Source organism: Balaenoptera borealis (assembly GCF_965194805.1).
Source record: "Balaenoptera borealis genome assembly, chromosome: 4".
Classification (NCBI taxonomy): domain Eukaryota; kingdom Metazoa; phylum Chordata; class Mammalia; order Artiodactyla; family Balaenopteridae; genus Balaenoptera; species Balaenoptera borealis.
This window is the reverse complement of record NC_138861.1, coordinates 99911635-99938105: the sequence shown is the minus strand read 5'-3', so window position 1 is coordinate 99938105 and position 26471 is coordinate 99911635. Positions and strand designations below refer to the sequence as shown.

Sequence of the window (26471 nt, the reverse complement as noted above, 5' to 3'; positions counted from 1 at the left end):
AGCCCTCATGAATGGGATTAGTCCCCTTATAAAAGAGGCCCACGAGAGTTCCCTTGCCCTTCCACCATGAACTAGGAAGCAGGCCCTCATCAGACACTGAATCGGCCAGCACCTTGATTTGAACTTCCCAGTCTTCAAAACTGTAAGAAATAAATGTTTGCTGTTGTAGCCACCCAGTCTATGATATTTTTGTTATAGCAGCCTGAGCTAAGACAATCTAGTTACAAACAGAGATGAAGTCTTCAGGGGAATGAGAATCTTTAAGATAGGATCCTGAAGAAATATCCTGAGTCCCCAGGTTATTCCTAAGAAAAAAGATTTAAATTCAAAAGGCAGCAACAAAGCATTTTGAAGCTGGTGATTTAAAGAAAATTATAAGCACTAAACGTATAATGGAATTCATATTCACATTCTTTAAATGTGAAATAGAAGAAGAGCTTCTGAAAAAAAAGATATTCTTTTTCAAAACAGGTTTGCAAAACTCAGAAGGCAAAGTAAATAGACACCTAAAATAGGGTACAGGAAACTATTGTGCTCGGTATTGTTAAGAATGAAGTCAGCTTGGTATATGGAGAACACATGTGATGGAGAATCCTGTCCTGAGTCTACCAGAACCAGCTCTGGGTAACCTTTGGTAATTCAGCCCCCTCAATTCTTCTGTTAAATGAGACAATTAGCTAAGACAATCCCTACAGATCCTGTCAGATCCAGCCTTTTCATAGTTTATGTTTATGGCCCTTAAGATCATGGGGACCAAGAGGGCAGTGTTAAGTGCCATATTGTTCACATTTTCATTTCTAGACAAAATTGGAGGTTTCTGGATTTTAGGTGCTACACGTAAACTGGTGGGAAGGACACAGGGTCAGACCTATGAAGAGAAAAAATACCAGAAATGAGGAAAAAATGCAACAGAAGCAGAGAAGGGCAGAAGTCATCACTATGGCATAGTAACTGGCACTGAAAACGTGTTGATCGGTTAAAGAGAAAGACGGAGAGGAATCAATGGGAGGACTGCATACTTACACAAAGCCTAGAAATCTTACAATTTCATTAACATATGGGAAGGGGGACTCAGATTAAGAGTGGGGATTGGAAAAGTCTTGGAGACATGTAATCCCACTGAAGCTCACAGTGGTGACATAGTCACTCAGCTAGTTATAGACTCAGGATCAGAATGAAGACTCTTGACTCTTGACCAGTTAGTCTTCTTTCTCCAGCTGGACAGCAAGAGTGACGGCTTTGCAACTTTATAGGTTTACCCCTAAATACTGACTGAAACCACTGTTAATCCATTACTCCTCTTCAGAGTAGCCTGGTGCCAAAACAATCACAGAAAGATGCATAATTATGCTATGCTTTAGGCGTTTAGGGAAAAGATATGCTTGGGCACCTCTTTGGACTATACTCTGTACTGTCTGTAACTTGCTAGTCCATTGGTTAGTCCACTGATAGCCATGATGTCTTCCTCTTGCCATATTGAAGACTGCCCCTCATAATCCCAACCACCTGAAACTCAAATGCTACTTCTCACTAGATTAGCAAGGCGTACCTGTGTGACTAGATGTACCCTAATCTGTGTCACATTACAGAAAAGAAAAAAAGGAAAAAACATTGCTGAGGTCAGCAGTGGCATTCTGATATTCAACATTGGTGGGCAGTAGCATTAATCCTCAAGGCCATCATTATTCAACCCACATCCACGTGACTATTGATTGAGCTCATTTTCCCTAGATTTAATGTAATCCAACTCTGATGTGCATCACTTCTAAGATGCTCATCTTTTCACATTTTGCCATCTGAAATTTTGATGTCTAAAAATTGGGAGACATTTTACAATCAATAGTATCTCATAGTTTAATGGGCAGTGTTTGTTCATTCTTTGTGATAAAGAAAGTAATCATGTATCATACAATTATGTATCTTAGACTCAGTGAAATGTAGTATTCAAAGCAGAAATGGAGAGCAAACATTTCATCACTCTCTTCAGCAAGCTACAGGAGAGTGAACTGCCCATTTTTCTCTTTGTCTCTCTCTCTCTCTGTGTCCATATGTCTCTCTCTCCCTCCCTCCCTTCTCACTTCCTTCTCTCTCTTTTGTGTGTGTGCACATGCTCTATTCCTACCACTCTCTCTTCATTCTCTTGTCCTTCCCATGTTTAAACTTAGATTTATCAGCTGTCTCCTCTGTAGCAGGCATTATGCTAAGCACTAGAGATGAAATGATGAGTCCAAACAGCAGTGGCCCCTGCCTACATGAAGCTTACCAGCTACTAGGGAGAGACAGATATTGATCAAATAGTACAAGAACCAATGTAAAGCTACAAGCATAGTAAATGTTTGAAAGGAGAGGTGCCTAGTGCCACGAAGGAGTACAGAACAGGGTAATGACCTAGTTGGGAAGAGTCCCCTGAGAAATGAAGAATGAGTTGGGATATCCTGCTTGAGAATAAGTAAAGGTGAAGGTTACAGGCAGAGGCTTTTGTGTAAAGGGAATTTCATATCAAAAGGTCCTTTGGTAGACAGAAGTAAAACTTTGAGAAGGCCATGTCGCTGAAGCCCAGAGAACAAGGGGGGCCTGGATATGGGGTGAAATGGGTCAGGAGTAAGACTATGGCCGGGTTCTGTCTTCGTCTTAAGAGAATCTGAAGGCCCTGAAGAGGTAAAACTAATGGGGAGGGTGGGAGAGGCAGTATGTTCAGATCAAAAACCGCATGGAGTTAGAGTCTGTCATAGAGAGTGAAGTAAGTCAGAAAGAGAAAAACAAATACAGTATGCTAACACATATATATGGAATCTAAGGGGAAAAAAGGGTCATGAAGAACCTAGTGGCAAGACGGCAATAAAGACACAGACCTACTAGAGAATGGACTTGAGGATACGGGGAGGGGGAAGGGCAAGCTGGGACAAAGTGAGAGAGTGGCATGGACATATATACACTAGCAAATGTAAAATAGATAGCTAGTGGGAAGCAGCCGCATAGCACAGGGAGATCAGCTCGGTGCTTTGTGACCACCTGGAGGGGTGGGATGGGGAGAGTGGGAGGGAGGGAGATGCAAGAGGGAAGAGATATGGGGACATATGTATAGGCATAACTGATTCACTTTGTTATAAGGCAGAAACTAACACACCATTGTAAAGCAATTATACTCCAATAAAGATGTTAAAAAAGAACAAAAAACAAAAAACCGCATTCTAGCTGCCACATGGGGTCCACTGAAGGGTGCGGGCTAGGAGACCGTTCTAGTGGTCCAGGCAAGCACTGATGGAGGAAAGTGGACTCAGGGCCAGTCTCCTCACCAGCTCAGCCACGCAGTCCTCAGCTCTGCAGTGCAGCCCTTCCTGTCACCTCTCCTGTGCACAGACCTTGCAGTGACATCCTGGGAGCAATACCCATAGACTGAGGTCAGAATATTCAATAGAAGTTCCTGCCACAGATGGCAGAGAACCGTGAACAAAACAGGACAGGGGAGGGGGCTTGGAGACGCACGAGGAGAGCAAGGAAGCGTAACCCATGTGGTCTGCCAGGTCTCCCCCAGCTGGGATGTTATGTAGCAAGCCTGGACACTCCTGAACTTTCTGAGTCAACCTATTGTATCACTAGCATGGTCCTCATTAGATAGATGCCTTGAAGATCTCACAACCAACTTGGGGAAGATAAAAGTTTATTTGAAGCCTGGAGAAAAAGAGCTCTTTATTTAAAGGAACACAAAGGGTCCTTAGGAGCTTTTGTTTCTTGGCAGATATTGACTTAAAAACCGATCTTACTCCACTGGTTGGAATATATCTATTTCCAGTCCTTGTACCTCTACCCTATGAATTGCGATTTGATGAAGCCATATGAACAACAAATAAAGCCTCAGTGTAAAAACACTAGATGTTCTTAGGAAGGGAAAACATAAAACTTCAATCCATGGTTTATTAAAATCCCTAGGTAAGCACAGTTTACAAAGCTAAATGCCAATACCTATAATTCACCCCCATGATAACGTTAGCCACAGAGTAACTGCTACCTCTAGCTGCCTTCAAGTTTGGTTGCCCTTCAGAAGTACTGAACATCTAACTCCTAATGGCTTTTTATATAAAAAACAGTCTTTGATTGACAGAATCTAATCACTAGAAGGGCAGCAAACAAAAGCTGGGCAAAGCACGGTTCCCTGTTGCTTTTTTTTTTCCTTGCAACCTCTATAAGCATCTGATCACACAGTTGTGCAATTATTTGCTAACTGAAGATGTTATTATTCTGTTACTGTCTTGGAAAAATAGTAAGCTTTCTCGGCAAAGATAAAACTATGTGGGTTCTTTTCCCACAGTTCATATGTCTTAAATCTTACGTCATTTTTACAGCAGCTTTCTTCTCAACTCTCCCACCATTTATCTTTCCATTTTCTGCAAGGGCTAGTTTACTTAATACAGCAAGACCTTCACATAACTTTTTGACATTAATTATTTTGGTGGCACAAACTCCTGTGTGAAATATTTGCTGCAATGTGTCCCACAGCCTATTAAAAAAAAAATACAGTGAAGGAAAAGAAAAAATGGAAGGCAAAACACTTCTGATGATTATTCACTATGCTACAAGAATTTTACATAAATTAATGGAGAGTTTGATTGTAAAGCACAGAGCCTCTCCCATTACAGCCTTGCATCAGTAAGCTAACAGAAACATTCTGAAACTGTTTCGGCAAGTAAAGGAAGCCAGCGAGGAAAGTGATGGAGTAGAACACAGCCTTTATTCTGAGAACAGGATCTGACCTTGCTCTTGCTAGAGGTGTCTTCTGGCGACCGCACGAGGATTACGAAGCACTGTGAGTGACATTAAAAGAATTCAGCCCTAAATGAAAACTAATAAGCAGTTCTGAAGAATCAGCCCGCTAGGATGACTCGCCGTGAGATGCTGCACATTTCAGGGCGGACAAGGTATTGCTGGCTTTTTTCTTCTCACTCTCTCCTTGTTAACTACAAACAACTCTCCGTAAACTTCCATTCTGAGAAGAAGTGAAGTGGGTAAAACACTGACTGGGTCAATATTTTAAGGAACAGCTCTGGGTTTAACTCGACCGGAGAGAAACTGACAAGATCTCTGTTTTAGAACACAGCCCTCGAGTCTGTTTTGGAAGCAGCCGCCGGCACCTCCCGCAAACAGACTGTCACTCTGGTCCAGCTATGGGGCATTTCACTGTTCATTACTACCCCCTCCATCGGGAATATCCGGGAAGTAAACTGGCCTGTAATTTGTCCATTTATTCTAGCAGTGCTTATAGACCCACCTACACCTCTTCCCCCAACCCGTGCCCTGCCCTCCTCTCCTCCTTAGCAGGTAGAAAAGGCAGGGACCACTCTGTCAGGCACCCAGCTTAGTGCCTGACACATAGAGAACCCTCAGTAAGAGTTGATTAGTTGATTGGTTGGCTGAATAAGCAAGTCATAAAAAGACACTGGAAGCCTCTGATGGTTCAAGGGGTGGCTCTGGCGTTAGGGAAACCTGGAGTCGAATTGCTATCACTCACCTTATTAGTCCTGTGCTCTTGGGCACAACTATAACCTCCGTAAACTTTAGTGTCTTCATTTACAAAATGGGTGTAATCATAGTACACACCTCACAGAACTGTAAATGGAAAATTCATTCATATGTCAACAAACTACTTATCCCCAGCACCTGGAATGCAGTAGATCACTCAGTAAATATTAACTTTCAAGGCAGTTTTGTGCAGGCTAGAGGATTTAAAGGAGAAGCAGCTAAGAAACACCCTGAAAAGCAGAATTTAACGTTGCTGCTGCCACTTATTCAGTGGCAGTCCCCATGGCGGAGCCATGCATTTAACACGTATTTATTAAATGCCTAGCCTAATCTTCTTCTGAGAAAGCTGTATTGACTCAAACAAGATTCCTGCTTTCATAGAACTTATATTCTAGCGAGGAAGGCAGATGAAACACATCAGGAAATTTGTAACGTGTCAGAAAGCACAGATGCCCAATAATTATTCATTCATTCATTTCATGTATATTTATTTAGGATTGCTTTCTGCAATCACTGAGTGTATGTAACATTTTTTTTTTCTGATCACAGGATAATAATTTTTGATAAATATGTACCTAAAATGTCAAGAAATGGAGATAAGAAATTAGATACAGTCCACACAGCCTCCTCAGAGCAGACTGCTTCCCCGTAACATTTGCCTGACGGGGCAGAGAAGTGCTGACTATTGTGACTACTGAACGTTCTAGGTTGGGGCAGTGTCTCCAAATACCAAAACTAAGATCTCGGTTTTAGAATAACAGAGGGTCCCCGCGAGTATTAATTTTCACTTGGCATCATGTGGAAATCCAGAGAACTGCTCACAACCATCTGTTCAGCTATGATAATGAGGGGTAGTGGGTTTCTTTGAGGCATGTGCTGGGATGGATGAAGAGCTGGTAGCAGAAGTAGGAGTTTGCAGTTTCAAGAGCAAGTAGAAGTGGCCACCATCATCCTGGGGGAGGACAGAACTCCAGGCGGCCACGCCTTCTTTCCACTGTGATATAAGGCAACTGAGTAATAATAGACTTTAAAGTAGGGGCATCTCCTTTTTAAGAAAGGTCAAAACTCTCTATCCCTTCTCTCTGAAGCTCATGCGCAAATGTATCCATGGAGAGACTTTACCATCTGCCATCAGGACATTGGCTTCCCACGTTAAAGTCTTGATGGAAACAATGCAGCACCAATTATACACTCATGGACTCGGGCACATATGACTCACACATACACACTCATATGTGCAAGTGCATACTGGGGACTCTCATTCAAGTTTATAGAGCATTTCACTCCCATGCTTGGAGAGTAAACAAGGCAGTTTGAGCCCAGGAGGGAACACGCCAAAGTCCCTTGGCTTTCTAGTCTGTGGGCTCTGGGACAGTCACCTGTGACCATCTGAAAGCTGCACAGAAACCACTTCCTTGTATCCACAAGGTCCTGGATTTTCCTTTCCGTCAACCTTCTCTGACCCACAGTTACCAAAACCCAATGTAACAACTCTAGCTCTTTTGTGTTCAATACCTGAATTCGGTCAGCTCAGAGTGTACAAGGAAATGGCAGAAAGAGGATAAACTACCACAAGCTGTCGCAGCAGCTTCCAGTGGAATCAGTGGCACCCTATACCATTTGTGCACAGATTGCCTCTTTAAGGACAATTGGAATTAGGTGCAATATATCATTTATTCTGGAAGTTACTGGTTTGTGAAAGTATGGGAAAACTGCCAACTCACCTGAACTGCAGTTATGAGTAATAACAAGGGTTATAATTGACATTCAGATTCCATTTTTAAGTTAATGAGGTATCTAACGTGCAATCCAGCAAAAGGCCTTTTGTGCACATAACCTCCGGCTCCCTAAAATAGAAATCTGGGTTCTGATCGTACCTTTCAGACTCATCAGAACACTTACAATATTCACTGAGAAAATAGTGATAGAGTAACTCTTCACAAAATGGAGCTGCCATCGTGTGCCCAGTGAAATATTTTTGCGAAGAGTGTCCAGAGTGGTTAAAGCTAAAATTGCCTGTATATGTAGAAGTGAGCCTTTGGGGAGAAAAAGTCTGTTGTGAACCAGCCAACTTCACTGAGCCACCATAGTATTGGTAATTTCTAGGTGAGGATGATATTAGGGAAGCCAATTGTCAAGAAGTATAGCTCGGCTCTTAGCGTTTGACCTGAACTTATTATGTTCCTGACCCATTAATCAGACTGGACATAGGATTTCTGCTGTTCACTCTTACCTCCCCTCCACAGAAAGCATCTCCCTGGACTTCTACCTTTGGGGTATTCTGTGGCCGTCACCAGGCCATTTGGATTGGACTCTCTCTCCTGCGCCAGATTCTTGATGACCTGGTGCTGCCCTGTTCTGCTCTGCAGTCCTGCTTCATAACACTCTCAAGATCTGACTCACGTGTCTTGAACTCAGGTCTGGCTGCCCACTTAGCCTCCAGTGCCCATTATGATCCCTAACTCTGGTAAAATATCAAAATGGAAAGCCTGCCAAAGCCTCATGAAATCTTTACTCATTCAGAAGGTCAGATGGGAAGGTAGACTAGTGAATGAGATACTATTTTGGAAAATATATATATATTTTGTACATTCAAAATATCCAGTGAATCCCACTGGACTATCAATGAATTCATTTACAGCCTTCCTTTGGAGCCCTGCTTTAATGAATGGGAAACAATGTTTTGTGATGGAGCGATCATTTCCATGTTAACAGTTTGTTCTTCCCACTTTTTTGTTTTTATAGATGCAATCACACAATCTTATTAGGAAACCCTTTTAATGGGTTGCTCAGTGGTGAGATTCACTCACTGAGCCTCCAACGGTGTTTGAGCATTCCCTACACGCCGAACTCTGAGCTAGGCATCATGGCTGCAACAGAGAACAAGAAGGCGATGGCTCCTGCCCTGGCAGAATTTACATTCCCAATTCTCACCAATTCTAAATTAGCAGAGTATTAGTTAATTAATTTTCACGCTGCCATGCATTGGGTAGTACAAAACTTCCCTAAAAGTATACCCAGTTTCAAGTTCAAGGCGTGCTGAAAAATCAATAAATTCTTCATCACTCCATACTCTTTTTCTTCTGCAAAATTCCATCATCCAAGTCTAGTTCAAACACCGCGTCTCAGATGCCTTCCTTCCCCCCAGACACAGTTTGTCTCCCTATCCTCTTCTCTTTCATGTCTTTGTACATGTAGTTGCACCGTCTATCAAAAGTTCATGAGTGCTCTTCTTTGCATGATGGCCACCCTAACAGACTGTAATCTCCCTGAGGCATGGTTCAGCCTCCATGAACCATGGATGGTCCTCTTCCAGGACTCCAGAGCATAAAATTGCAAATCAAATGACTTAAGAGACCAGAGCCCATGTTCTCAAGGATTCCCTCACTGTCCTCCTGTGAATTCTGCCCTTACCCTCTTACACGTGCAATCACCATTCCCATTCCCGCTAGAGCAAGTTCAATAAATGATTAATTTTTGGCAAAAGGTAAGGCAATAATTGCACATGTCCCATGCTTGGACATTTAGTCAGTCAGTTCGTACCTAAGAAAGTCACAGTTGTGAAGTACTGTTAGAGTGCCAAGAATTAATTACCCTAAATAAGTTCTTGGGGAGGGACCAAGTTTTCCACATCAACATTCAAGGCGGATGCCACCACACAAAGGGAAAGAGGAAGAAAAAGCCCAGAAGCCTGAACAGGAAAGAACATTTAAAAAGAGAGTAAGGAAATTCAAAAAAAAGTGTACTATAGCAGCCACACGCCTTTTTCCGCACGTAATGCTGTAAGATGACGTCTCTGCAGGGAACAGTCCAAGACCCCATTCCTAGCATCAAGTGTCTGATGTTTCCAAACCAAGAACAAGCTAAATATTTTTCTTCCTGAAAAGAGAATTTCTCCCTGTTGCAGTAACAGAATGAAACAAATAAGAATAAAGCTGGGTTCACAGATATGGGAGCAAAAGCACCAGCTGAAGCCAGAATGAACACAAAGGTCTCTCTGCACCTACATCTCTTCCTTGGGATGGGATAGAGGTGGATGAAGCAAGAGGGTGAAGGTGCAGATGGCAGCAGGCACGGGTGCCGTCAGGCCCTCTATCTGAACGTGCAGATCTTGTTATGTTATGTTTGTCCATTTTCTATTGTTGCATAACCAGTGACCAAAACTTTAGTGGCTTAAAACAGCACACATCGAGCACACCTTAGCTGGGTCCTCTGCTCAGGGTCTTACAAGGCTGCAGTCAAGGTGCTGGCCAGGCTGTGTCCTCATCTGGAGCTCAAGGTCCTTCTCCAAACTCAATCAGATTATTGACAGACTTCAGTTTCTTGGATAGTCAGACTGAGACCCTGAGTTGCTAGGGGTCATTCCGCTCCATAGGAGGCTCACAATATGGCTGGTCTCTTCATCACAGCCCTGACGGGGTGTCTGTTTCCTGAGGAAGGACCCAGCCTTCTTTTAAAGGCTCTCACCTGACTCAGATCCATCCAGAATGACCTCTCTTTTGATTAATTCAAAACCAACTGACTTGGGATCTTAATTACATCTCTAAAATCCCATCACCTTTGTCTTATAATGTAACCTAATCACAGGAATGACATAGCATCATATGCACAAGTTTTGACCACACTCAGGGGGATGGGATTATACAGGGCACATACACCAGGGAGTAGAAATCTTGGAGCCATCGTGAAATTCTGCCTACCACAATGTTGCAATTCTCTCTTGACACTTCCAGCTCCTGGTCATTTCTCTAGCATGGGAGGAAATAGGAGAAAAGTGGTAGGGAAGGCAGGCAGGAACCTATTCTATGGTCAGAGTTACTGGGCTGAACCATACAAAATCACCAATAACTCACCATTTTTTTGGCCAAAGAAATAGATACAGCGGGCATGAGATATATGTGTGTGTGTGTGTGTGTGTATGCATACATGTAAACATACGTTAATAGATATAATTAGATATAGGTATAATCTATTTACTAGATATATAGGTATCAGTATAGATGATGTAGATGCAGATAGATATAGAGAGAGATGTGAATCACCCTTTTTTCATAAAGTCAAGTCTTCCAAACCACTCTGCCTCTGGGGTACCCAAGAAAACCCTTTTCAGTTTGGTATATATTATGTGTATTTAAGTTAAGATTTCAGTGGTTTTATGGGTAAAAGAGTTGTTATTTACTCTCCCTTCTAACAGATTTTCTTTTTCATCTTCACCTTCATTTTTGTAGCAACCATGGAGTCTCAAGGAAAGGAGAAACAAGAGAAAGCTCATTCCAAATCAGGCTTTCACCTCTTGGTAAAGCTTTCTTCATGGCTGCCTAGATCTTCAGCAATGCAGAGCTATTCTCAGTTCATGGTAGCACATGTGTGCTTGTGTGTGCCTGAGTGTGGTGTCCTCATGTGTACATACACTTGGGAGACTCTGGAAGGAAATGCCTCCAAAGTACTTGTCTTTTCTGACAGATGAATTAAGTCGGGTCCAACAAGCAATCCATACAACTCACACAAAGCTGCACAGAGAAAGCCTTGCCCAAAGCAGGAAAACAAAGCAAAACTAAACTAAACCCATGTTCATTTTGTAAGGTGGCAAAACTTCAAGAAGACATCATAAATGAACTTTGAGTAAACATTCCGTGTTCAATGCCAAGAGTTGCTAAAAGAAGTGAGATTGGCGTCTGTGGACAAGCCGGACAGCACAAAGGCATGAATTGTTTGCAGGCTGATAAGACACACACAAATATGTGATCGTGTGTACTTTCGGTGGATAAACCCACTGCCAACAGAGTGGTACCACAGGCTGTGATGTTTACAGTATGAATAGGAAAGTATGAACACAAAATGTGAGAATTTCACCAATCATTTAAGCAAGGAAACGGTTTGTCAATGTTCTGAAAATCAGAAACTATTATTTGAGTTCAATTCTGCTGGAAGCATAAATTAGAATAAGAATCACCAATACCTGGACCATTTCAAAGGCTCATGGTAAGTGAAAATTGAACCTTTCCTGAAAAGCTGGATTACAGTGCCATGTGATGGGAATTAGGAATAAATGGCGGAAGGCAGCACGTAACTAAATGTTTGAACTAAACAGTCAAATCTAACCCCAGTTTTCTCAGTGACTTCATGTATGACCAAAAGCAAGTTGTTTCTCTTCTCTCTGTCTCATTTTCACAAACATATATAAAAGTGTTCATTCATCTAACAAACATCTATTGAATGCTAAGCATAGGCCGGGCACTGGTGTGCTCTTGGCATATTCAGGGAGATCAGTACAGCCACAAGGGGCAACACCAGGGAAAAATTATCAAATATTTGTGGGGGAAAGGAAAACTCAGATATGACCCCATGATAGACCCCTTCCAGACCCCAGAACCATGAATATATGTGTATTATTGAAAGCTAGACATGCACCAATAGAATTTTAAAGTTCTTTCAACTTTTGTTTCTGTTCAAATTATGATAAAATATATTTCAGTTCATTGTATGTCCCCTAATCTTTAAAAAGATGAATAACACATCTGAAAAATACCAGAGAACAAATTACACCAATAAGTCTAAATGGCTGATAGACTCAGATAGCAGTGACCTCAAGTAACATTAGAAGCTGTTCATAACAGTTATCAACATTCTCTGTCTTGAGTTCAGCCTATATGTAAGCTGAGGAGTCATTTGAGGGATAACCAAAGGTACCCTCTCTTATTGGTCCAGCCATCGCAACTGGTGTTCCCAATGTTCGCACATCTTTTGGGGGAGGAGATAGGGGAGTTCGGGGAGAGGAAATTCTAGGACCAGGGAGGAAGGGAATGGGAGTGGCAAAGCACTGCCTCCACAGAACGGGGCAGGAACAGAGATGAATGAAGACCCCAAAGGGTAGGAAAGACTGATGTATTAAGAGGCTGCTACCTCTCCACTTCAGCTCACTATTGCCATGTGGTGAGGTACCCAAGATGGTTAAATCTTCCGATCTTTTTAAGAAGATCCAAATTTTCATAGAATCTTGAAGCCCTAGCAACCAAACCAAAAACTTTTGAACAGCATTTGGATCAAAGCAAACAACCAGCTAGCCAGTTGAAACCTCTACCAGTAGACCATAAAGCACTGACATTTTCATTTCCTAATACTATGCCTGAAATTGTAATAATATATAATGTAATCCCTGATGGCTAAAAGTGCTCTGAGGAAATGAATGATGAGGGTAAATTTTATTGGGAAAACTAAGATCTCCATGGTAGGAGATGGGATTGAAACAGTGGTGGTGGGGGGGGAGGGTTTGTACATAAAAAATAAAAACGGTGTACATCAAAATGCAGAAAAGACAGATAAGCAGAGACAGAGAAAGACAGCTTAGAGAGAGAGAGAGCACGAGGGAGGGAGAGAGAAAGTGCCAACACACAGGAACCAAAAGAAAAAGGAAAGAGGGCATAAATGGGCATTTGGGGAAAGTAAATGTAATTCCTTTAAATCTTCACTTAGAACAGTCCTGTTAGCAAAATAATTTTTAGAAATTTTTACTGACAATGTCATCATTTTTTTTAATAACAATCAGCATTCTTTATGATGCTCAACTTTTGTGTTGCCTTCAAGAGAGTGAGGCCCCAGAAAAAACTCATTATTCCTGGAATTGAATTCTTAACAGACAGAAAAAGTGCCTGTGGACATATTTGAGAGTATGATGGTTTTGAGAAAAATATAATTTTTCCCTTGCAAAAAACTCAGTTAAAAAGACAAAATATTCATAAATATGATTTAACCATTTGGAGAATAAAAAAGGATGCTTAATAAGCATTAGGGTACTATCTTATATGTGAGCACATATGCACCTGTCTCTAAAATTATGTATTCAGCAGGATGCCCTGAAAATTCCAGAACACTAAGGGTCAAGTTGTAGCATCATAAAAATTATAAACCTCCATGTGTGAAAATAATTTTCGATTTATGAGGAAAATTAAGGGACCTGGCCCATTCCTGAGGTATGAATATAAATAGATATTTATAGCAATCGTGTGCCCCTTCCAAACATTATTTCAATTTTTACAAAATCCATTGGGATTTAGACACAACTATTTCAATAAAGACTTGATATGAAACTATTCTCAGTTCTTCTCGTTTTGTTTTTTTTTTTCCTCTCTGAACAGGTACAATTTTCTTTTTTCTGCTTTTTTTTTTCTTTTTTAACAAGAGTCAGTAAAAGTGTTTAAAATGTCACAAGTTACGTTTTCAAATTTCTATCCAGATAAGTCATATTTTGAAAACGACAAGTAGTCTTTCCGCACATAGCCATTTTAGAAAGTTTTATAGCTGATCCAATTTAATTCAAAGGGTGGATGGGTGAGGGTTTGGATGGGGGGCAAATAATGCCTTATACTGCCCATAAATGCCAATCAACCTCCAGTCAGTGGCACAGGCCTCCATCTTTCAAATGTCAGTAAGTCTCCTATTAAAAAAAATATACGGGGCCAAACGACTGTGTAGTTCTCATTCCTCAAGATCTCATTTTCAAATGTTCCTGATCTTTCATCCTTTGTTTATGCTTTCTGATAGAGTGACACACCACCAGCACACCCAAGTTTACATCCTGAATTCTCTGATAAAGCCACACTGACACAGTGACTTTTGTTTTTTCACCACTAAACAAGATAGTCTCCAACTGGGAGCCTCACCCTCACTTTAATGTTTTCTTTTTTCCAGTCAAAACTAGATTTAAATCAAGAATAGCGTGTGAATATTGTAAAAATCTCAGAGAAGCCACAAAAATAAAAAATTAAAATTAAAACATAAAGAAAATTGTATTCCATCACCTAGAGATACACCTAGACAAACTTTTTTGATGTGTGAGTATATACTTATGTTGTTACTGTTTAAACAAACCATAGGATGATACTATTTTGTTACCTAATGTTTCACTAGAATTATTGAGAATACTGTTCTATCAATAAATATCAACCACATGGCTCTTAATAGCCAAATAACCATGAGTCATGTATTTAAATATTTGCTGTGATATATTTAGCCAATCCAATTTTTCACTATTATAAACAATGCTGTGAGGAACATCTTTCCAACTAAACCTTTGTACATGTTCCTACATATGTCTTAGGCTAGGTTCCTAACAACAGCAGCAATAACAATAGAAATAATAATATATATGAGGACTTACTTTATTATACCAGGCTCTGACCAATCACTTTTCATGCATTATCTCATTTAACCATGGTACCAATCCCAGTTTTACAGGTTAGAAAATTGAGATATGATAAGGATAAGTAATTTGTCTTAGGAAGTAGTATTCCCAGATCTCCCAAATTTGGTTGAATTCAAAAATCCATTCTTGGTACATGTATCTTTTTTGAATTATGGTTTTCTCAGAGTATATGCCCAGTAGTGGGATTACTGGGTCATATGGTAGTTCTATTTTTAGTTTTTTAAAGAACCTCCACACTGTTCTCCATAGTGGCTGTATCAATTTACATTCCCACCAACAGTGCAGGAGGGTTCCCTTTTCCCTGCATTGCAACACTATTTACAATTGCCAGGACATGGAAGCAATCTAAATGTCCATCAACAGATGAATGGGTAAAGAAGATGTGGCACATATATACAATGGAATATTACTAAGCCATAAAAAGGAACAAAATTGAGTTATTTGTAATGAGGTGGATGGACCTACAGTCTATCATACAGAGTGAAGTCAGAAAGAGAAAAACAAATACTGTATGCTAATGCACGTACATGGAATCTAAAAGAACGGTACTGATGAACCTAGTGGCAGGGCAGGAATAAAGGCGCAGACGTAGAGAACGGACTTGAGGACATGGGGGGAAGGGGAAGCTGTGATGAAGTGAGGAAGTAGCATTGACATATATGCACTACCAAATGTAAAATGGATGGCTAGTGGGAAGCTGCTGCATAGCACAGGGAGATCAGCTCGGTGCTTTGTGATGACCTAGAGGGGTGGGATAGGGAGAGTGGGAGGGAGGCTCAAGAGGGAGGGGATATGGGGATATATGTACACTTATAGCTGATTCACTTTGTTGTACAACAGAAATTAACACAACATTGTAAAGCAATTATACTCCAATAAAGATATATATATATTTGAAAAATCCATTTTTTTCCCACCCACACCATTCTACCACCCTGGAGGTGAAATTTTCAGCTCAAACAATATTCATTATTCAAAGCATTTCAATGAGACTTGACAAACAGCCCTCCAATTTTAATAACGTCCACTGTCTCTATGGATCCAGGAGAACAGTCTTCCTCGCTCTCCAAGCCCCTCCAGAAATACCACCAACACCACCATTTAAACACCGCTTGTAAGTTATCTTTAACACCTCAGAAAATGGTACTATAAAAATAAGCAAAAGACCTGGGACTCAAATTGAACATGAAAGTTATTGTAGATATTGTTTCTTGACAAACAACCTCTCCAAACCACATAAATTGTCCAAAGCCCCTTAAACCTTTGTTCTCCATTACCCACATAGGACTGCAAAGGAAATGCCGCCAAGGAACTTCAGGCTAATTGAAAAATCACTCACTTGAGATGCAATCAGGATCACGCTCCATTTCTACAGACGTACATAGAAACTAGAAACATGTGGAGTCTTTCCTGAACAGAGCAACTGGCTAATCAGCAAACTCAAAGGGAAATCATCTGCTTTTTTCTCCCCTGTGTTGCTGGATTTGCATTTAATAATTCAAAAGAGATGCCAAAAAAACCCAAAAAACCCTACAGGGGAGATCAGGTATCCAAACTCCTTCCACCCCTGAGTCCTAGCTGCTCCCCTTTCAAGGAAAAACTGTAGCCTTGACTGGGTGGGAGGCCAGCCTACCACCCAAGAGCTGATGTTTCTAAAACCTGTTGTCCAGAGATCATGACCATGGGTTTCCATTAACAGGACTAAGTAAACACTTTCCTAAATAATCCTGTCAATGGTTGAAAAACATACGTGTATTTTTGGAAGAAAGGCTCAATACCATACTGGCAGGGGATAATACTGATCCTCATTTTGGAGGCTTTTCCCCCCCCTGCTTTTTGGAGAGACAATTAATACTGACTGTACCTATCATTAATTTTCCACAGTCATCAGGGACTTTTAGGTTTTATAAGCATAATATCAATACAGACTGTCTTCAAAGCTCCTATTTCTTTTAGATTTTCCTTCTGCGTTCAGTGTTCTCTACCGCCTCAAGACAATACTTCACAGGTTTAAGGCATGCGGCTACTAGAGAAAGTCCCTCTGATACTAGTAAGGAGATGGACTCTCATTATCTTTCCGGAGGGACCGGCATGTGTGAGTAAAACACTTTGATTTCTCAGATCCCCAGTCCTAGGGGGTTGGGAGTGTGTGCTGAGAGTAGAGAGAGGACAAGGCACGGGGGGGAAAAGGGGTAGAAGCCCCCCCCTTTCTCTTCTTCTGCATCCCAGGGCTCAATTTCTTACATCCCCTCTCTTTTCTTTTTTAATTTATATTTTATATGGAAGTATAGTTGATTTACAATGTTGTGTTAGTTTCAGGCATACAGCAAAGTGATTCAGTTATACATATACATGTATCCATTCTTTTCCAGGTTCTTTTCCCATATAGGTTATTACAGAATAATGAGTAGAGCTCTCTGTGCTATACAGTAGGTCCTTGTTGGTTATCTGTTTTATATATAGTAGTGTGTATATGTTAATCCCACTCCTGGGCATATATCCGGAGAAAACCATACTTCGAAAAGATACCTGTGCCCCAATGTTCACTGCAGCACTATTTACAATAACCAAGACATGGAAGCAACCTAAATGTCCATTGACAGAGGAATGGATAAAGAAGATGTGGTACATATATACAATGAAATATTACTCAGCCATAAAAAAGAGTGAAATTGGGGCTTCCCTGGTGGCGCAGTGGTTGAGAATCTGCCTGCCAATGCAGGGCACACGGGTTCAAGCCCTGGTCTGGGAAGATCCCACATGCCGCGGAGCAACTGGGCCCGTGAGCCACAGCTGCTGAGCCTGCGCATCTGGAGCTTGTGCTCCGCAACAGGAGAGGCCGCGATAGTGAGAGGCCCGTGCACCGTGATGAAGAGTGGCCCCCCGCTTGCCGCAACTAGAGAAAGCCCTTGCACAGAAACGAAGACCCAACACAGCCAAAAATAAATAAATAAATTAATTAATTAAAAAAAAAAAAAAAGAGTGAAATAATGCCATTTTCAGCAACATGGATGGACCTAGAGATGATCATACTAAGTGAAGTCAGTCAGACAGAGAAAGACAAATATCATATATCACTTATATGCAGAATGACAAATGAACTTATTCACCCCCTGTCTCTTTAAAGCCCCCATGGAGCATGTGGACATCTAGACATGTATGTAGTTTTCTCCCCCTGGGGAACATCAATACTTTAGGTGTAGTTTGATTCCGTTTTCTCTCTCTGTTCTTTCAGAAATCCTCTATTCTTTCAAGAATCCGTATGAAAACACCACCAAAGTGCTGACTGACAAGAGCTAAACTGTGGCCTCCAGGGCTCTGCTCGGGCCAGTGTGGCCTGGTCACCATTCCTGCCATCCATCAGTGTTTGGTCTAACAGCTCTGAGGCTGCAAGAACATGAGTGATTCCAGTCAACGACCCAGGTTTCTTGGCCAAGACCTGAATGGTCCTTGGGGAATCAGAGACCTGTATAACCTTTGAGATGCCACCTGAAAGGTCTGGCTTGGAGGCAGGCTTCTTGGTCCATAGGAGGGAAGCAGGGTTCCCCTCATCTGGCCCTCTTGCCTCTTTCAGGCACATGAGAAATTATAGGGAGTCCGCTGGCCGGGCAACCACCTCCAGAGGGCACAGACCATCCACTTCCAAAGCCCTCCTGACCCAGGAATATCCCTCCTCTGGCATCCTGTGCTATCTCAGACAGGCTGACCCTGGACAATGTCACACAGGTCTTCCAAAGCCATGACTAAGAAGCCCACAGGTCACTTGCTAACCCTTCTTCTGTTGGGATGTTCTAACCATGTTGTATACCTTCCTTCCTCGGGAATGTATTTAGAGCTGACTTTCTGCCACGTGCTAAGCTACACACCAAAGATGCCTGTCCTGTCTTCAAGCAGTTCCTCGTCCAGGAGTATGTATATATTATCTGGGGGAGGGGAGGGAAGGAGAGGCACAGAAACATCACAGAAATGGTGATAAATCTGGTGTTAGGAATGAGAGTAACGTGTGCATGTTTGTTGAGGTTAGAAGAGCAGGTTGCCCTGCTACTTAGAAGCCTGGTTACCTTGGGCAAGTTCCGTCACCTTTCTAAGCCACAGCTCCACCACCTCTGAAGGGGATGTTAGAGGATGTTCCGGATGCATCAGATCTGGATGACACCGTGATTTGGTGTAGAAGAGATTTTAAAAACCCCAAACACTACAACACAAGATAGAGATACAAAGTGGCATGAGGGAAGTCAAAATAAAGCATGTGGGCTGGTCAGAGCAGGGGGCATCTCTTGACAGTAGACGGCTGAGGTTTCTTCGCTACAAACCTCCAAAGCAGGTAGAATCAAGCTTCTCTTTGGAGAACATTCCAAAGTGCAGCCAACTTAAGTGGAATTTGATAGCTAAAATGCTATCCTGGGATGTCCATGTTGCAACCATGGCATAATTCACTTATTTCTGCTTTCCTTATGGGTGTAATGAACACCTGGGGATCACAGCCTGCCTGCACCTACCAACAGACTAGAATAAGTAATGACAAACACCCTCTCTCGGTTTGAATCAGTATTCAAGCTTAACTCACTAGCAGACACCTTACTAAGTTCAGGGTCAGACTTCTGCCAGGACCAGCATGTATAAAGCATGCTCTATGTTCCAAGCACTGACCCAGGTAACTTACAGACAACGAAACTGAGTCTGAGAGGTTAAGTCACACAGCCAGTGAGCAATGGAACCAGATTTCTGATCCATGTGTGTCTGACTTCATAGACCAGGGTCTTCCTATTGCATCAATAGCCAGCTCTTCCCTGGCTTAGTTCACAAGAAGCAGCTTCTCTCTCCACCCTCACTGTCCACCCACGTCCTCCGACTTAACTAAATGTCTGGTTTTGCCTTTTCTCAACAGCCTTGTCACAGAGCTGCTCAAAACCCAGAGTGACAGTCCCCAAATTCTGATGGGCAGTAATTTAGACCCACGTCATCCTGTGCAGCTCTTTCTCAGAGACTGACTTCAAGGGTTCCCCGGAAATGGAAAGCACCAAGCATTATGGTGTTTGATGGCAATTTCAACAGATCAGCCGGTGGTCAAACGCTTCGATTGCCTAAGAGTATCAAGTTACCCCCAAAGAAGCGAGTCCTAGGTCCTGCCATAGCACGAGGCAAGGGTGGAGAGGCACTGCCAAGTATCTGCTGTGCTGCTCAGTTCTGTACCATTTATCTAACAGCTAATATAATTTCAAGTGACAGTTTAAACAGGCTACTTTCACCTAATCTGTGCATGCTGTATGCAAAACAGCTCTGACCCTGGCTTGGTTCCTTAAAGCATGTAGGATTTAATTATCTCCCACTGTTATAGAAGTAATGACAAGTTACTTAGTACTTTTAAGACTGATAAATAAAGTCCTTTTGACAGGTGAGCTGAAAACTACCCCATTTACAAAGTTGTGATACAAATGCCCCTGTCCCTAAACTCAGGACTTCCTTTCTTAAGTGAAAATAATCTCTAGTCCCTGGACCGTCTTAAATATGGTACACCCAGAGCAGTGAAGTTATACAGTGTCTTTTCTGAAAAGGGGAATTCTTCAGGTGCTAAATGAGATAAATTGACAAGGAGAAAGGGAGAGCATGAGGGAAAGAGAAATAAAGAGAAGCATCTACGTATTTTATTAACACTGAACTTCAAATAAACATCTGTGTGAGTTTCAATACATTTGACTACACACCATCATCTTTATGTCACAGCTAAGGCCCTGGATTGGAGAGTGCAGTAGAGATTTATCTGCAGTGATAAAATTTCCAGTTTCTTTCAATTCACATTCATTTCTCCCATCTTTCTAGAAGGAATAGTCTCTCCTGCCTCCCCAGTAATCACAGATCTGTTCCCCTGCCCAGACTCCATGTCCAATCTCTCTTAATTAACTGAGTTTGACATGTTTCTAATACTTATTTAGAGCTGCCAGTCACCTCTGTCCAATGCCTCACCCCCTCACAGAGGGGTATTTGTCACCAGGAAAGAAAGTATGGATATTAATACAGAAGTCAGCAAGGCCCCAAGTGCAACAGACTGAGGCAGGTAAAATAAGAGACATTGTCATAAATACATGTAATGTTCAGTAAAGGAGGAGTTGCTCTCAAATGACTTAAATACAACTCCAGGTTTAGATGACTTTTTAAAGATCATTATGTAATTCAATGGGAAAAGAAGCAGGAGAAAACCTGTCACCTAGTGCTGTAACTGTCATTAGCAAAGCTGGCTTTTCCCCAGGTGTTTTGCATCATGGTTTCTCTCTAGAATCTGATAAGGGGTATAAATCCGTGTTTGCAAACATGTGGCCCATAGTTGATATCTAACCCAACAGTATGTTGTGTTTGGCCTGCACTACCTTAAAAATCTTTGAATGAATTGACAATATAAAATTGAAATATTTTACATAAAGTCCAGAAAATTTACTTCTCTTGAAAAGTTTAAAGGCCTGACAATACTATGCCAGCGTGACCCCATGGTAACAACTGACTGATGCTAGGTAGCAACTTTTCCTCTCAATGGGGTAGGTAGTGTCTGGTTGGCCACACTCTCTACCAGTCCCAACTGCCCTCCACCTGACTGCATCACTCATGTGCACGATCTGTAGAACCATGAGTTTCCAATGCCTGCCATAAAACTTCTCTTCCAAGAAATATTTATACACACAAAATTCAGAGTAAAGGTTCAGGGGTGGATAGAGCCCTTGATATAGATTATCCATTATCCAGAGCTTTTAAGCTTGGCCAAGCCACATCTCTGATCTTCAGCTTCCTTGTCTGCAGCATAAGAGTGTGCATGGTCATCTTTTAGGTCCCTTTCTTCCCTTGAAGTGAAAGACAAAACCACTTTTTAAATGAATTCTCATGATGGAAAGCTCAGAGTTTCAAAAATCTTTTTTTTTTTTTTTTTATTCTGTAGACCAACAAATGAGCCACTACCAACAGCACGTTCAAAGGCTCCGTGGGGAAAACTGGCAAATCTTCAGATACACACTTGCTCCAAATAATCATCTATCCTTCACTCCGAGTCAGGGAAGGTCCATTCTGCACAACAAGCGATCACGTGCAGTTTCTCTAAGGAGCAGGGTGTACAGGAAAGCTGTGGGATAAGAAATCCAACCTGAGAAATCTCTTGGTCCGCAACGCAGTTGTATGGGTGTAGGAAGAGAATAAGCACTCCAGGACTAAATCCCAAGTGAGAAGCTGATAACGTGCTTCAAATTGCTCTGTTGGGCCTCCATCTTTACTCCTTTCCCCAGAACTGTATAAACAGGGCCTAAGTACAAATTAAGCCATTCACGTGATGGCCATTTTCTAGCGGGTCAGTATTGCGGCAGAGACACACAAGAAAAGCTGTATTTTATCCTCCTATTTACAGAGTCATAGGCTTTCAGTGGCAGAAAGGACTTTAAAGGGGCCCTAATGCAAGCCTCTAGTTTTACAGGGAAGGGAAAAGACTTAACCCAAGAGACAGGGTAATGCACCCCTGTCCCAGGCTGCTGTATGTGTGTGTTTGTTTCTCCCCATTTTTAGCATAGTGTGGCCTATAGAACAGACTGCCTGAGCTCAAAGTGTGGTCCCATTCTCATTACCTGAGTCCCCTGTTTCCTTTGACTCTTTTTCTTCATCTATAAAAACTGGGATAATGGTATACTTATAGGATTTTGTGAGGATAAAATGAGATGATTCATGTAAAGCACTTGGAACGGGGCCCAACAGTTAGAACTAAGTAAATGCTAACTCATTATTTATTATCAGTTTTGCTTCTGAGTAGAATTAAGTGGAAAACAGTGTGGGGTGCAGCCAGGTGGATCCTAGGTTCTACTTGGGGAGCCTCTATGCACTCACTATTGGAACACTGAGCAAGTAACTTGACCACCCTGAGACTTAATTACTGGTCAGCAAAATGCCGAGAATTACAGGAATAATGTGTGTGGAAATGACGAGCACTAGGTCCAGCATGCTATAGATGCTGGACAAGTAGTTCCAATAATTGACCGTTAATATTATCATTAATTTTTGCAAACTTTTCAGTTAGAGGCCACATAGAGCTAATCTTGGAATCCACGCCCCTTTCGCCACAAATCAGCACCCATAATAATGACTAACATCTGATACGTGTGTTTATCTACAAGGCACTGTGCCAAGTGCATTGAATCCTCATTGAATCCTCATAGCAACACTCTGAAATAGGTCATAGTATCATCATCCCCATTTTATAGATGAGGAGACTGAGGCTTGGAAAAATAAACTTAGTCAAGAGAACACGGCTAGTAATTGGAAAAGCTGGAATTTAAAACCAGGCATCAGACCCCCGCAGTTGTTTTATTGGCTCCCCAAGGAAACAAAATCCATTCTCTTAATAAGTTTTGTAGCTGGCCACTTCTGCATAGCGTTTAGAAATAAATGGGCAAAGATATTAAAATGATGAAGTTAAACTTAATTTCTTTCACGGAATAAAAAAAATACTAAGTGCTTTCTGACAAACATGACAACTGTCTCAACTGAGACACACTGGTATGTGGAACAGTAACTGCAAGTAATCTACCCTAAATCATTATCAAAGTGCCACTTGGAATTTTGACTTTGTCGAAATGAATGGCTTCTCTTTGTTAAACACCTACATCATGCCAGGGGCCATCTATGAGCCTTTGAGATGTCATTTAATCCTAATGTCATACAGGTGCTAAAAGATCAAGTCAGGACTTGCCTGGAGTCCATCTCATTCTAAGCCCAAACCCCATGCACTATGTGTCAAGACAGACTGCAAGAGGTTCACAGGGAAGGTCTTGGAACCAGCTGCCTGCCTTCCAATGTGGGCTCCTCATCTCACTAGCTCTGTAGCCTTGGGAAGTTAATCCCCCCATGTTGCCTCCATCCCTTCTCCTGCAACATGAGGAAAACAAGCTTCCCAAGACTGACTACATGTAAGTTGCTTAGGGAAGGGCTACTCAAAGTGTGATCCATGGACTTCCAAGACTGGACCCATGCCAGTCTTCACCCTGTGTTTCATCACTTCATGATCAGATAAATACTGAAATTGAGCTTCTGAGAAAATAATTTTTATGGCCATTGACTCCAATAATAATAAAAAATGGGGCTTGTATATTCTATGCCATTTTACAAAATTGTTTTTATTAATTGTTAGATTTTAATAGAGCAACAGTCCATGATATATTGAAATTTTTTAAGGAAAAAAAAAAGGAAGGGAGGGGTGTCCTACCCCACAAGCAGTTTGAGAAGCACGATGCTTACCAGTTATGCAGAAAGTTCTCAATAAATGTTAACTATCAATATTAATATCATTATTTGCTACACTGTTTCTCCACTTCCTAGAAAGGGAGCCAAAAATTCAAGCAGCATCAAGAAGATAAATTCTAAGACATAGGATGCTGGTAACTTTACTGACCAGAGCTTGACTCTTTCCAAGCCCTGGTTCATGATCTATGGGGAGACACCGTGAGGAAGTTCTGAGGCTTTTGCTGGATCAGCTCAGTGGACTTCCAAGATGCCCATTAGTAGAAGTGGTAGAAAATAACTCAATCCCTCAACTTTTCCCCTGCATTCCACGTCCAATGCTCTCTTATTTTCCAGTTATAAAGTCCTTTGCCTTAACATTTCCCTGGTCTTCTCCTTCCCCTTACTGATAGTATTTGATAGGATTCACCAGAACATTGGAGCAAAGATAAATATGGATTGGAAATCCCAGTTCTCCACTTACTGGCTCTGTGATCTTAGGTGTATTACCTAGTGTCTCAGAGCCCTGATTTCCCATCTGAATAATTGGGATGACAATGTGTACCTTAGAGGAAGGTTAAAGGGGGTGCCATATTGAAAACCCCCAACAGACTCCATTGGCCTTCTCCACTCTCCTCTGTAAAGCAGGTAATGCAGCAGTTGGTAGATGTAGGTGGGGAGAGGAAAATTAGAAAGTCTGAGAACTACATCGATAGAGTCACTTTGCTCTTATTATTTATTTAAAACCAAGACTCCAAAGTGTCTGTTAGACCACAGGAAAAAATAAATAAATAAATATGAAATCCAACACTTTCATACCATTGCCAGAAAAAAGAAAGTCTCAGTGAACAAGGCCATTGACTGAAAACCTAAGAGAAACGTCCTATATTAAACAATTGCTGGAGGAAGTACAAGCTGCCCAGGAGCCTGTGTATAAAGGAGGTGAGTTGTCTGGAAAGGCATTTACAGGAAGAAACCAACATGAGGAAGAGGTTCCTCACTCAAAAATCAGCCACCCACCGTGCAGATAGAGTGCTTTTGCTAGTGACGTGAAAGGGAGGAACCGAACTATAAATTAACACTAATAACCTATTGACGAGGACAACAGACCATTGACCAACTTAAGCGACTCTAATAGAACGGAATTAACTGCTACACAACAGAGTTTAACAAACACAGTCACTATCAGATTGGTTGTAAGTGTCTTTGCAATGAGTCCGAACTTTTGGTTTCGGTAAGGGCTGCGGGTAGCAGAAACTGCAGTCACCTATATAAAAGTATCCAGTGCATCCAAAAGCTGCCTCCCCACTCCCACACCGTGAGGCAAAAATACTGTCTCTACCAGAAAATACAGTTCACACTGGGAACATCATTTATCATGGCTGATGCCACCAGCCTGAGAAAGGTTTACATTCGGTGTAAATAAGGTAGATTTGCGAAGTTAATGAGTTCCACTACCCAAGCTCCTTATTAATTCATATACCTCGAAGACATCTACTAAAAATAACACCTTTTGAGTCATATACCATCTTCATGGAGATCGTTAATATTTCCTCATAATAGAGCAGTTACCGGTCCCATTCTTTCCCTTGATCACCTTTGCACTCCTGACCCGCAACACCGGCTCATTCACAGTTCTCACTTGTGTTCCAATTGCCCTCAGATCCCACTAGCCTCCCTTTCTCCAAGTGACAGTCATCTGTGTGCAACCCTAGTGAGACCTCAGCCGGAAAGCTGTCCTCCGCAACTCTCCCCTCTCTCTTTTCAGTCTGGGATTCACAGAGTAGACTGGGATGAAGGTGAAAAGGAGATGGAGTCTTAAAACTGCATGAAGACTGGTTTATGAAGCCCTGCCGCATTCATTCATTAATTCATTTGTTCTCTCGCTCATCTTTTGAACAGTTTTTGAGTACCCGCTCAGCGCCAGGCATGATGCAAGATGCTCAGGATACAGAGAATAATAAGATCTGATCTCTGCAGGGAAGCAGACAGATAAACAGCTGAGTAAGAAGGTAAGTGCAGGGCTCAGTGGGAAGAGAACAGGAGGGCACCCAGCTCACCCTGAGAGAGTTAGAGAAGGAAGATTCTCTGAGCTGGGTCTGGAAGGATTAGGAGGACCTGCCTGTGGATGAAAAGGAGGAAGACACAGGAAAGTTCATATAAAAGAGCAGAGCCGTGCCATTTTATCCTTGTCTACGTACCCTCAGCAGTGGCACGGAGCCTGGCAAGCAATAGGGACTCCATGCGCAGTGAGCGAATGAACTAACGGCACAAAGATTCCCACGAGAATCGACCACTCACTGCCCCCATCAGTCCCTTAGCAAGAGAGGTGGTGACCCCTTTCCATTCCTTCTGTGGCTCTTTAATACAGAAGTTGCTTCATGCTCTCCTCTCTAAGGGGTCTCTGATTCCATTTCTTATGTCGTATGACACCTCCTCTTTGTTCCCAACTTCCTGTCACAAAGAGACAGAAGAGCATGGGAGGAAAAGACTCCCTAACAACAAAATT

At 41.8% G+C, this 26471-nt stretch overlaps 1 protein-coding gene and 1 long non-coding RNA gene across 3 annotated transcripts in view; both read right to left on the bottom strand.

Moving 5' to 3' along the window:
* LOC309627360 overlaps positions 1 to 15391 on the bottom strand; it is a 55973-nt gene extending 40582 nt beyond the window's left edge. The window contains exon 1 of the long non-coding RNA XR_014243706.1: positions 5507 to 15391. This is a non-coding gene — a long non-coding RNA (uncharacterized lncRNA). The remainder of the gene's footprint in view (positions 1 to 5506) is intronic.
* PPARGC1A (PPARG coactivator 1 alpha) overlaps positions 1 to 26471 on the bottom strand; it is a 466423-nt gene that overhangs the window by 211261 nt on the left and 228691 nt on the right. The gene's annotated exons all lie outside the window — the stretch shown is intronic.